The sequence below is a fragment of the Monodon monoceros genome, unplaced genomic scaffold, assembly GCF_005190385.1.
Source record: "Monodon monoceros isolate NGI ecotype Baffin Bay Population unplaced genomic scaffold, NGI_Narwhal_1 Super_Scaffold_16, whole genome shotgun sequence".
NCBI lineage: Eukaryota > Metazoa > Chordata > Mammalia > Artiodactyla > Monodontidae > Monodon > Monodon monoceros.
Window position 1 is genome coordinate 44,921,436 of NW_021703772.1, and position 14,299 is coordinate 44,935,734.

General features: G+C 36.8%; 1 protein-coding gene across 1 annotated transcript in view; it reads left to right on the forward strand.

Annotated features, from left to right (window-relative positions):
• COL5A2 (collagen type V alpha 2 chain) overlaps positions 1 to 14,299 on the forward strand; it is a 366,641-nt gene that overhangs the window by 185,809 nt on the left and 166,533 nt on the right. The window lies entirely within an intron of this gene.

Genomic DNA, 14,299 nt, shown 5'->3' on the forward strand with positions numbered 1-14,299 from the left:
AGCTTTCCCTGGTACAACCCTTCCCTGCCCTTACCTCTCATCTCCTTTAGTCCACTTTTATGTTATTTTCCTCAGAGGTTACACAACATGATAGGATTTTTTAAATGAACATTTTATTGAAGTATAATGTACATATAGAAAAGTGTTATATCTTTTATGTACAATACACACAATAAATTTTCTCAGAGTGAACAGACCCATGTAGTCAGGAGCCAGATAAGTAAATGAAACCATTTAACAACCCAGAAGGCCCCTCTGTGCCAACATCCAACCCATCTCTTTTCTCCTTCTCCCTCAAGTTAACCATTATTTTGATTTAGAACACTATAGATTAATTTTCCCTGAGTTTGAACTTTACAGAAATAGAAATACAGAGTATGTACCAACAACATGATATTGACTTCTTTTGCTCAACGTTATGTTTGTAAGGTTTTCACTTAACTGCATATAATTATAGATCATTGATTCTCATTGCTGTATAATTATAACCATAAATTTATTTATCCATTCTGTTGTTGATACACATTTGGGTGGCTAATGGTTTTTGGCTATTAGGAATAAGCTCCGGTATGGCTGTTTTCATACATGTCTTTCGGTGAACACACACACACATACCTTCAGTACAACCTTATTAGCTTTTTCTAGATTTCTGGGCTTATTTCTGACCTGACTGCCTAGCTTGGTCTAGTATTCACAGAGACCCCACGAGTGAAGAGAATAATCTGAATTTGGAAAAACAGGAAGGGACTATAGATTAGGCAAGTGTAGTCCAGACTGGTTTTATACGTAAAATATTGTTCAAACATACCGTTTTGTTGCAGTCAATCTTGTGTGTGAAAGAGTCTGGATGAAGAAAAGACTTTAAATTTGGATGAGAAAGATGCCTTTTTAGAGATGGCTTTGTTTAGAAGTTCTTTTGGGGAAGGTTTCTTGTGTGCTAAGTCATTTGGAGAACTTTATTTTCTAACGAACACAAGATAGTAAGATATTATAGTACAGAACTGTCTTACAGGAGCACATTTTCACCTGGGATGACTTGGAGAAAACCCAGATATTTGTCCTTTTTGATTGAAATCTAGAATTTATTTATTATAGTCCTTGAATGTTACCCATGAACTATTCTGACATACATCCTGGGAATACTTGTGCTGGTTGAGTGAGGATTTCTCAGGGCAGGAGACTAGAGCAACCTCATGTAAAGTAGCTCTCAGGACCAATGCTGACTTACTCTGGTCCTGAGATCCGTTTTTCATATGCTCAGTGATGTTCTGCATTCGGCCTGAAGCAGAACTGTACTTTTGGAATTCTGGGAGGCTTTCTACTGGGCATCAGTGATTTCCTTTCCTAAACTACAAACACAACTGCCTCTTCTGAGGAGGAAAGCAGACAGATTTGCCTTGGCCAAAGTCCAGTGGCCCAGAGTCAAGCCCTTAAGTGCTTTTTCAAGTGCCCAGTCTAGGTTCTCTGAGGATTAGTCTGCTTGGTAGACTAAGAAGGAAATTACCCAATCATTTTTGTTCTGGCATTTATTAGTACGCAGATGTTTCTTTTGAGTTTGTAGGAGAACAACCTTGAATTGGCACTTTTCCTGGTTAGGAGGATACAACTGGTAGAAGGTATGAAATATTCTTCATTTACCTAGAAGTATTAGAGGATATATTATGAAAAGTCATACTTAATAATATTTTTATCCATTAACTGTTCCTTATCTTTGCTATATAATAGTGTTTCTAACACTATTTCTAACTCTAGCAAAAGCTTGGAATTCACAGGTGTTTGTTCCAATGTTTCTTAGTATGTGGACCACACCTCCAGTCCTATTATTTACGAATCTCTGGGGAAGGGGCCTAAGAATTTCCATTTTTATCAGTCATCTCAGATGATTCTGATGTACACTAATGTTTGTGGACATCTGGCTCAAACCCTAAAGCATACTCAGTTGAATTTATTCTACTAGTTAGAATCCATTTGAGAGTAAGAGGAAATTTAAATGGCAACAAAATGAAGGTAATTTACATGGATCAACTGAAATAGTTAAGCATTATTTATTCTCAATCCTACTAATACTCTAGAAATTCTTTTCCAAAGTCTCAAGGCCATAACTCAGAATGTACTGAGTGTGGTGTAAGTGTCTCATGAACATGTTCATATTTCAAAACTAAATGTCCTTTGAGTCTTGAATAAATCCACATTATAGAAAATTTTATTCTATAGACAATGAAGTTATAGTGGGCTTCCAGCATTATTAGTTTGCCAAATTCTAGTCCAACTTTCATAATATTGCCATACACTATTTTTCACCCTTGCTGCCATAGAGGGGCAGATGAGGAGAGAAGAAGATGAAAAAAGTAAATGAATTTTTCTTAAGAACATGATCTATTAGAACGGGAAGCCCCTGTTTACAAGAGTCAAGAGCTGCTCCTGTCTAACTTTCATGTGCCTTCTTTTTTTCTTTACCTAATTGTAAGCTTATCTAATTACATTTCTTGAATAAATATCTTTTGATAAAGAGGTTGTAATGTTTGGATATAAGCTTCATACCAAATATGTACTTTCAGTGTTAACGTTAGCCTGACTATATCTTTTTCTCTTTAGCATTTCTTTCTTCACTCTCCCCCACCCTTCCACCCCCACCTATGTCTCAGCAAAAGATAAGATCTTAATCATATTCTGATCAGCAAAACAGAAACAAAGTTTTATTACTAGCACATGATACTATTCTCTAGGTTTTACTCTATTTAAAAAAAAAAATCAGAATAACTTCTCCATACTTTGCTCAGATATTTAAGATACACTTTAGATTGCAACAAAAACATGATCCTGAGTAGAGTTAAATCATTCACAAACAAGCTGAACTTCAAACGGGTATATGCTGTAATTTTCATAACGTGGGGTGTTCAAGGGTATGAGTTATTACGTTATCATCTCCATGTTAATTTTTGTTAAGCTATAGTATAACGGCACTTGGCCTTTGCTAATTATGCAAATGTGAATTTAGGGACTTTATATTTTTAGTCACAATTCTATAAATTTCTATGGACTTAATCATTCATTCATTCAACAACTTATTTTAGAGCACCTCTTGTCGGTTAGCCACTCTTCTTTATACTGGGGATACAATAGTGACCAAAACTGACAGAAAGCACTGACCTCATAGAGCTTATGTTGTAGAGGGAGGAGACAGGCAATGAAAATAACAAATGTGAATAGTAAGTTAGAAAGAAATAAGTGCTATGGAGAAAGTGAGCAGGGTAAGAGAAGTGGGGAGGGCTGGGTGATGATCCTCATGGTTATGATTGCGCTTACCTACCCCAGAGCATCAGAAGTAACATTGGTATGCCAAAATATTGTTTGCATTGGGTCTTTCACTTTATATACGATAGCTGCCAGTGGTTTATTTCCTGATTTGTAACCAAGATTACTGGTTTGTTTCTAGAATCCCCTAAACTCAAGATCTTCCTAAAATATGTCCTTCTCTGAGAGTCTATTTGGAATGTGAGCGAAATTTGACTTAAAAAGACAAATTGTCTCTTTGTACTGGCTACTGTGGGAGTGGTTGGCATATTAAAACCCCTGTAGAAAATTAGTCCTTGTCTTTTTTCTTGAATGCACGGAATTAATGTTAAAGTTTTAAAGTTAAAGTACAGTTAACATAATTTTGAAAGAATAATTTTCAAACAAATTTGAGTTGTCTCACTAAGAAACTTTCTCACTAAGAAATTAAGTGACTTTGGAAAATGACTTAGCCTCTGGAATCTTTATATACTTACAATGAGGAAGGAGAAAATTGGGCAACTAAAGTTATCTTTAAAGTCTTGTGATAAGATCTTAACACAACATGGAATAAATGGCTCCAGTGGTGGTCACGGAGGTGATACCCTGATCTCCCTTGGGAAGTCTCATTGCCCAGCTGTCCCCGTCTTCGGGTTGGGTCTCAGCTGCAGAGAGTCTCCTCACCTTAGGTCATGTCCTTCTTGAGGCAGCCCACGACTAGTGACGTCCAGGCAGAGTAAAGGTTTACCGTTTCAGCCCTACGGGGGCCATTGTAACGGGCCACACTTGTTCTACACAGAACTGGCCACGTAATTTGCAGGGCCCAGCGCAAAAGGAAAATGTGGACCACTTTTTTCAAAATTTACTAAGAATTTCAAGAAGATGACGGCAGAGTAACGAACCAAGTGCGGGATGCTTCTGCGAGTGGGACCATCTGCGCACGTGCAGAATGCAGGCTTTCCCCTGCCCCCAAGTCGACCCTGGCTCCACAGCCCCGCGTGTTCCAGGCCCAGGAACATGGGGTTTACGTTGCAGTTCAACCTGGATTCCAAGCCCATTCTTGTGCCTGCTAGTTGTGTAACCAAGCAAGTTGCTTACTTTTTCTAAATCTCAAATACTTTATAATAAAAACTTTAAACTACGTACTTTTCAGATTCACTTATAGCTCTGAATACCATGACATGAGCAACTGTGCTGTCATTCAAATGTTTTACAGTAATTTCCACTTTCCTACCTAAGTCATCATGAATGTGATTATTCATCCATTTCGTTTTTGTCCTTACACAGGGGTACTTCCAGATTCTGTGGGTCCTGAAACTTATTCAATTTGAGAGGTCTTCTATAAGAAAAAGACTATGAAATCAAAAATAAAAATTTGGTATGTGTGTTAGTATTTACTTAGAATCAAAGAAGTAATAAATTTAAATATAAAAAATTGACAAATGCCATAAATATAGAATTTTTTTTTAACCCAGTTTTAACCAAACTTTTTAAAGTTAATGTTTTTGGCTTCTACTAGCATACTTTTTTCATGTTATATTTGAATTTTGGTATGATTAATAATTATGAAAAATATACAAAACTAACCTAAAATTAAGGCATAAAGAAGAGCAATTTAAATGCATTTTTAAAGGGCTGCACTTTCATATTGAGCTTTGCATTTGTACTTTATATGCTGACTGATGCATATGTGCACAGTAGTTTTGTTATTGGAATACTAGCTTTTTCAAGCAATTTTGCTGCATTGGTGGAATTTTGCATTTTGTTTGCTCTGAAAGCACCAGACTATCAGAATAAGATAAAACAGATATGCTGGGCTTCCCTGGTGGCGCAGTGGTTGAGAGTCTGCCTGCCGATGCAGGGGACACGGGTGCGTGCCCCGGTCTGGGAAGATCCCACATGCCGCCGAGTGGCTGGGCCCGTGAGCCATGGCTGCTGAGCCTGTGCATCCGGAGCCTGTGCTCCGCAACGGGAGAGGCCACAGCAGTGAGAGGCCCGCGTACCGCAAAAACAAAACAAAACAAAAACAGATATGCTAAAATATAATCCAATACACTGATATGCATAAAGCAAGCATTTTCACACCCTGAAGTACTTCCTGTTTTTACTACTGTTACAAATTGTGTTCTATAAGTAGGGGTAACTGATGATTCTATTTAATGTGCTTCCCACCGAAAAACAAAAAGAATGTATGGTGTATTTACAATTGTGTGCACTGTCTCATCGAACATTGCTGACAGAAGAGAACTTCTATCAATATATATTTTGACTAGGCATCAGTGAGAACCTAATGCTCCCATTCAGTTGCACACAGCTGTTGACTGGAAGAATTTTCCACAGACTAGTTTCTGGTTTCATACATTTCAAATCTTGTATTTTCTCCACTACCTATATATTTTCATTACAAGACACATTGGATATGTTCATGTTAATAAATAAATTTTAGTCTTGAACCTTTGTGTTATGATGCTGGGTCAAGTCAGTACTCTGGGTAGGTGTATTTCTGGAAGCTATCCCTACACTAGGCCTGCTAGCAGTATCTTAACTATATGTGGAATGGACTGTGAACCACATAAATATACCACGCCAAGTCAAAAATAAATGTATCCCCAACTCAGCTTCTTAATTGGATCCCCAAAATGACTGTGGCCTCTCCAACACTACTGGACCATGAGGGAAAGTGTGACAAAGAGGAAGTCGGATGGAAAGTGATCTTAACTGACTACAGTTAAAATAGCTTATCTTTGTAGATTTTACAAAAATATGATTATGTGCACAAATTGCTAGGGCACATCCTAGAGTTCCGGAGGGTAAATCTACTCAGCTCTTACACTGATTACCAACATGGTCCTCTTTAAGGAATTCCTGATTTCCAGTATTGGTGTATTTGTGGGACAACAGGATGCTGATGCCATTCTTATTTCAGGAAGTAAATAAATGCAAAGACTGTATGGAGCTGTTCAATATCATTTGTAATTAATGAATCTTCATTCTTAAATAACAGGTGTTAATTTTTTTTTAAGAATTATTTAATTATATCAAGCAGGTCCAATGCAGTATTGTCACATAGATGCTTGCTGTCAGTTTCCCCCCCTCTCTTCTTTTTTACACTCTTTCAAGGTAAATTTCATCAATTTCTTCATGCTGGTCCTCATTGATCAGTGAAATATCCATGTGTCTGCCCATGCCTTTCCCTCCAGCTAATTTAGATTTCATTAGATCCATTCAATAGTAATAAAAATGTACATTTTCCAGTATACACAATGTATCAGAGACAATGCTAAGGTCCCAGAGTATTACTGAATTTATTTAATCCTTAATAACACTCTGAAGTATTATTACTGTTTTCCCTATTTGAAGAAATGGAGACAGAGAAAGCCTAGATAATTTACCCAAGTTTACACAGCTAGTAAGTGTTCAGAATTAGAATTTAGAGCTGCATGACTCCACATTTGTGATCTTAACATATTATACCATATTATAGTATATTATTTGTTTAGATTCCAACTCTCTGCTCTTTAATGTGACTACTTTTAATCTGATTAATTTATCCTAGTGACATGTACAGTATAATCTTTACTGTAGCAAAGTGTAACTATAATCCCATTATAGCTTTTTGTTGTGTTGTTTACATACTAGATCTTGAGATCCCAAGGCAGCAGGTATTTAGTTTTCTCATCTTTGAATTCTCATCCCCTAACTCCTAGAGAAAAGAATACTGAATGAATGAATGAGTTAGTTAATTGTTGAATGAATCTAACAGTAGCCAGTAGAGATTAGTGGCTTGATCCAAAAGGGTCACATTGTCTATAGAGAATTTTACAAAATGAGCTACTGAAACTTGGTCGGCTTTATATTATCAGCCTCCACTGGCAATTCTAAACAATGTCAATGACAAAATAAACTGCTCCACCTGGAGGGACCACTCTCACTGTGCCACCTCCTCCTCTAAGCAGTTGATCTCAAATTGGGTTACTGGAGTTTTCAGTGATTACTTGTTGGCAGTTGTTTGGGGATTGTCTTGTTGGTCAAGTCCTCTTGGCCTCCCTTGATTTTCTCTTGCACAGCTTCCCGTCTCTTGCAGGTTTGAGGCTATTGGTGGTTTGTTCCCACACATTTGTATATTGCCATCTAGTTTTGTTGTAAATGTTGTCCATGGGTTTTTGGTTTTACTCTCTAGCTCTTCTGTCCATTCTTATATAGGTTTTCTGGAATATCCAAAAACTCTGCTGTCTCTACTTCTGTCATCTTCCCCAAATCCCCCTGGGTATTTTCATTTTTAATCTTTGTTGATATGAAATGTGAGAATGGTTCCTCATTGTTTTTAAGTTTTTATTACTTGATTTTTAGTAAGCTGATAATTATTTTATTATGTATGTATTTATTATTGGCCGTTTGTATTTTTTCTTTTCTATATGGACTGTTTGTAGTTTTGCTATTTTTCTATTGGAGTCTTTGCCTTTTTCTTAATATGTAAGAACTCTTCTTAAGATATAAATCTTAATTCTTGTCTATCACATAACAATAATAATAATTTTTAACAGTGTGACATTTATCATCTGAATTTATTTTTACATAATATAGTTTTAAGTGAATAAATTTCTCAATTTTTTTCTATGTTGTTTTTGGTTATATTTAGAGAGACCCATTAACACAACATTGTAAATTAACTATACTTCAATAAAAAAAAAAAAACTGGAGAGACCCACCCACTGGTTGGTAAAGAGCTTGGTAAGTTTTACTGATGAACAATATTTAATTAATGTCAATTTAGGGTGAAGAACAATGAAATCTTAGAAAGCAGTACATTTTCTTAATGGGAAATGGCCCCAAACAGTGTTATTCCAATTCATAGATGATTTCTACATGTTCTGATCTATTAAACAAAAAATAACTAAGGTTTTTGCAGTGCCTCATTATTTAAAGACTTCTTTCACTTATATTATTTGAGCCTTACAATAATTCACATTCTTAGAAAAATAACTGCCTAAAGTCAGCAGCAATGGATTTCTTTTCCAAGTGAATTCTGCCTAATTATAAATCTCTCATGTTGTTAAGGGATCTGAAGGTCAGTATTAGCGACTAGAGTAAAAAAAGAGTCATGGACAAATTAGTTAGCAGACATTTGCCAGGAAATGGATTGTTTGCAGATTACTTGGCAAATCCCTGTAAACAAGCAAATCTGCCCCCCACCCCTTTACTCTGCTTTTCCTGCTTGCTCTGTTCCAAAGAAGCAAATGTTTAGACACATTTGAACCATCAAAACTAGCAGTTTCTACTAATCTGTACAAAATAAGTTATAAAGACCAGATGATACTTAAATATTACCCATTTTCTATAGCTAACAAGATCTTTATATTTTAAAAGTATTAAAGAAGATCACCCTTTTATAGGGTTTTTTCTGTTTGGTATTAAGTTAAAAGTTTAAGAAAACTGTAAAGCACTTTTATGCGATTTGGAGAGTTATTTCTTGAATAGAATTTTTTTTTTTTTTTTAATATCTCTAAGTCAAAGTTCCTATGATGCTGCAATTCTGGTGAGTCAGAAACAAACCATATTTGGACTTTCAATTTTCTCCTTTCCTGGCTTCCTCTGTCTTTTTTTTTCAAGCTCAACAAATGTAAAATATTTTAATCAAGTGAAAACAGACGAAATGTGACTCATTCTACTTCATTCTACTCGGCTAGGGATTGGCTTGCTGATGTCATCCCATTCTCTGCTGCCAAATCATTCTAAGGCAAAAAATCAACCAAGGGGATCCTGCATTTCAGTGTAGGAACTAAAGCATTGTTTTAAACTCTCTTTATCTCCCCTTTTCCTCTTTTTTTGTTTCCTTTTAAAAAACCTCTTGAATATTTCATACTTTGCTTGTGTGTCATACCACATATATTTCCTTTCATCCCCTGTGTCTCCATTCCACTGCTTAATATATATTTCCTCTGAAAACTGTTTGCTATGCTTTATGTAGGAAAAAGAGCCATAAGATTTATACTTAGCAGCTTGAAAACTCTGCTCACTCTCTTTCTATAGCCTCCCTTTCAGGGCTGGCATTACTCTCTGCTTTTATGACTTTATCTAACATCTTTATGCTAAGAGCTCTGAAAGCTTTACCTTTTTACGAACCATTTTAAAGGACCTGACTCAAATTCAGCTTTCAGCTGACAGCACTCCTCAGATGTCCCACAAACATCTTTAACTCAAAACATTCAGAATATTCAAAACTGAATTAATTATTCCTACTGGGCACCCAAACCTGATTTTTAAAATAATTTTTCATTGTTAATATTAATAGCTTCATCGTTCACCTACTCACCAAAACTATGTCCCTGAAGTATTTTTTAAACTCTTCCCTCTCCGTGATCCTTCCTATTGAATAAGTGTTCAAATACTATTGCTTTTTTCTCAGAAATAACTCAAGAATTCAGTCCCTTTTTAATTGTTAAAAGGAAGGACTTTGGAACCAGGTTTAAATCCTGTCTCCACCACTACTATCTGTGTGACCTAGCCTGTTAGTTAAAACCTCTCTGGGCCCCAGTTTTCTGTCTATGAAGAGGAAATAAGTGTAGTACCTATATCATAGGGATTATGGATTTAGAACTGTACTTGGTATATTGTAAAGTACTCCATAAATATTAGTTATTATTATTTTCATCATTATCATCTTCATAGCTTCACTCACTTTTATCTCTTGTCTAGAGTATTGAAATGGCCTTTTTAAAAAATTAATTAATTAAGTTTTGGCTGCATTGGGTCTTTGTTGCTGCGCACGGGCTTTCTCTGGTTGCAGTGAGTGGGGGCTACTCTTCGTTGAGGTGCGCGGGCTTCTCACTGCGGTGGCTTCTCTTGTTGCGGAGCACGGGCTCTAGGTGCACGGGCTTCAGTAGTTGTGGTGCACAGGCTCAGTAGTTGTGCCCATGTCCCCTGCATTGGCAGGTGGATTCTTAACCACTGTGCTACCAGGAAAGTCCTGAAATGGTCTTTTAAGTAGCCTTCTAACTCCAGTTCTTTCCACTCAATTTCCTAATCTGAGTAAAGTGTTTATGTAGGTGAGGGTCCAGTCAGAACAACAGAAGTTATACTAAGTGTGTCAACATTGAGAATTGAAAAGGTATTGAATAATATTTATTAGAGGACTAAAAAAAAAAAAAGAAGTAACCAGAGGAATAACTGCAGAAGCTGCTACCACGCCTAAGGCTGAGGGAAGAGAGGCATGAGTCTGGGGTTTTCAGAAACTGGATGAATAAAGGAAAGGCCCTGTGAAAGGGACTCAGACTTGGGGGAAAGGGCACTACCTGGAAGGTACTGGTACCGCCAAGGGGCCTCATGAGGAAGGTTTGGGAGAGCCAAAAGAAGCCCGAGTGCCATGGTAGAGTGACTGACAAAATCATGAAGCAACCAGAAAGGAGACAGTCCCTTGTCCCTTTTCCCAGTCTTCTAGTTTCCCTCTACAGTCCCCTGTTGACAGAATCTAACAGAACCAGCTGGCAAAAGAGAGTTATTTGCATAGTTCCAGCACTAGCATCCCAGGAGAGAGTATAGAAGGATGTGTTGGAGACGAGAGTCAGTAACTTAATAACCAATACTGTATGCTTTCTGAAATACAGACAATCTCTCCTCAATTTGAAAATATTCAGTGGCTCCTCGTTGCCTAGAGTTTTAGACTCCTCACTCTCTGGTCAAAATCTACTTTTTCAGCTCTTTTCTCAATCTTCCCTTTCTTCCCTTATTACTATCCCCACCCCACCTCCTAACTTCCAGCTGCATCTTCACCATGCCCTTTACTGTGCAGTCCTTGATTCATTCTCCTGAAACATTTAATACTTCCATTGTCTTAGTCTGTTGCCTCATCTGACTTTTCTTATATTTTGACAAAATTGTGTCCATCCTTTAAGAGTCAACTCTTCCATTAAACTGAGTTCCAGACAAAATTATTGACCCATTCCTCGGTACTTCCATAGATTATCTGGTCATTCATTCAAATCAAGTGTGTATTGACTCCATATTATGTCATAGACATTGTGCAAAGCATCGTACATACAATGATGAACCAAATGCCCTTGGTATTTGCTACATGGAGTTTCCTGAGGAAATGATTTTTGAGCTGGGATTGGAGAGAACTGGGATTGAGACATCTAAGAGAATTGAGAGGACTGTTGTATAACTGAGTGTGGAGGGTAGAAGTAAGGGCTAATTGGAAAAGTACATTGACACTCTATAGCATACACATTCTAATCACAGTCCTAGGAAGAGAGGAGAGGAAAGAGAAAAAGACAATGGCTAAGTTTTTAATAACTTCAACACTTAAAGGCTAAGTCAAGCAGAATGAGTAATCAGAGAGGCAGGATTAAAAACAGAAACAGTGAGAAAAACATTTCAAAAAGATGGAGTAGCTACAGTGTTGAATGCTGCTGAGGTTTAGTAAGATGAGCATGCAGACTTTTGCACTGGACTTAATGACCTCATAGTGATCATAGCAGATCTTTTTCAGTGGAGCAATGGCACCGGCACATAGAATAGAGTGAAGAATGAGGGAATGAAAATGGAGAAGGCTAATGTAAAAAACTTGTTAAGAGGAATTTGACTTGAAGAAGAAAGACGCAGGGCACTTATTTTGTTGTATTAGAGTTATTTTCCAGCTTTTCTAACCAGTACAGTGTGTACTTCCTGCAGGCAACTACTATAAACTTAGCACTTAGACCAGAAACTGGCACCTACTAGATGCTTGTTAAGGAGTTGTATGACTGATGAAGATTATTAAAGGGGATTAATTAAACTGTAGAATAACAGAGTGTCTTAGTCTGTTTGGGCTGTTATTGCAAAATACCACAGACTAGGAGCTTATAAACAACAGAAATTTATTTCTCACAGTTTTGGAGGCTGGAAATCTGAGATCAGTTTGCCTGCATGGTCACCGTCTGGTGAGGGCCCCCTGCTGGGTCACAGACTTCTTGTTGTATCCTCACAAGGTAGAAAGGGACTAGGGATTTCGCTGGGGCCTCTTATAAGGGACTAATTTCATTCATGAGGGCTCCACCCTCATTACTTAAGCACCTACTGAAAGCCCCACCTACGAATACCATCACATTTAGGGGTTAGGATTTCAACATATGAATTTGGGGTGGTTATGCACATTCAGATCATAGCACAGAGCAAGCTTTTTGTGGCTTAGGTTTAATAGAATAGAAGCTAAAATGTTTGTTAATTTTTTTCCCTGAGTTATTTTTGGCCTAATTTTGAAGATATGTTTCAATGATTCAAAAACATCTTGCATATTAAAAGGTAAAAATAGAAGTTAGAGGAATTGATTAGAAAATAAAGCCAATTTTTTGAAAATAGCACAGTGCAATAAACTTCACAACTCTAATCCACATTCCTGTTAAGTTTGAAAAGTCATAGGTGTACCCTAGTTTAATTCCAATTTAACATATGCAAGAAGAGAACTAAGCTTTGTTTGATCTGCAGTGGTATTACTAGTTTCTTTCAACATATATTCTCCAATGTTATAGGAGCAAGTATCTTAATTTTTGTCTTTAATTTGCATAAAATCCAAGTTTATGTTTACAAAATCACTTTTGCTATTTTTAAAAGTATAAATTTGAATTATGTGTAAAAAATATCTGCAGTATTACAAGTCAACAGATTTTAATTTAGGCTTCCAAGTTTAATATATCCTAGATGTTTTTATTGAATTGTTGCTCACAATACAATTGAAAACAAATTATCAGAGGACTTTGGGCCCAATTCTACACAAAATTTTCAAATACGTGATATTGTTATTAAAACCTTTCAGCGTCACCTTTCATAGTCTTGTCATCCCCTGTGGCTCTTCTTCCCTTTTCTGCTTCCCAGTCTTAAACAACTTCCACAAAATTTTGTACTCCTTTGTTGAACTAACTCCCCTGAAGCTCCTTTCAGCATTTGGTTCAAGATTGGATACTCTTGCTCTTGCAATCTGCTTGTCTTGTTATAATCACGTCCCTGGCCTTGACATATTTCTAGCACTTGCCCTTCTTATGGAGTCCACCAATGAGCCTGAACTCACTCGAACCAGTTCTTTCTCTATCAATTTCCTATTATTGGAGTCATGTCAGGGGCTCATTATCTCTACACACCTCCTGTTATCCCTCCTCTGTGCCCTACTCAGTTCCTCTACTCCCAGGCTGTGATGTGACATACACACCTAGTAATCATTGGAAAAGTTTATTGTAGACGGAAGAGCTGCTAAGAGTAGTTTGTTTGGGGAAGAAAGGGAGTAATTGCTCTTTAAACAGTTCATTTTGGGCAACTAGAATTTTGGTGGGATTATATGAAATTGGTGCTATATTATTACTTAAAATCTCCACCAATTTTCTAATAAATGTGATATCCTGATTCTAGCGTACTACACAAACTTGTAATTCACCAAAAAATGTTTATTACTTTTGCTAGCTAATGAATTATAGATCCTTTTTAAACCTAGAGATCTTCTAGGAATTGTAAGAAATTAAAATATGAGTATAGACAACCAACAATTATTGACATCTACTATTGGCCAGATGTCTTACATGCAGTTATTTTACTAATCTTCATAATTATTTCACTATTTAGGGAGCATTATCTCCATATTATACACAAGGGAAAAGTGTCTCTATGAGACACAGGTAGCAAATAAGGCATGACCACAGGTATCTAAGCCAAGGTCAAATGCAAACTGTGCTGTTTCTGAGCATTAACATTCAGTTCAATTACTTTAGTAGGATCTAAATGTGGCCCATTGTCTCATTTAGAGACGTAGTTTCCTATTGTAATTAAGAACATGGCATTTGGAATTAGATTTCCCGGGTTCTATCCCTTTTCTTCTATTCACCGGCACTGAGGCTCTGAGTACATCACTTAACATACCCAAGACTCAATTTTGTTATCTCTAGGTTAGGGATGGTAATGGTAAAAATGATAATAGTTCCTTTCTTCCAGGATTGTCTGTGCTAAATGAGATAATCCGTGTAAAGCAGTTAGCATGGTGACTGGTATAGAGTAAACATAAAGT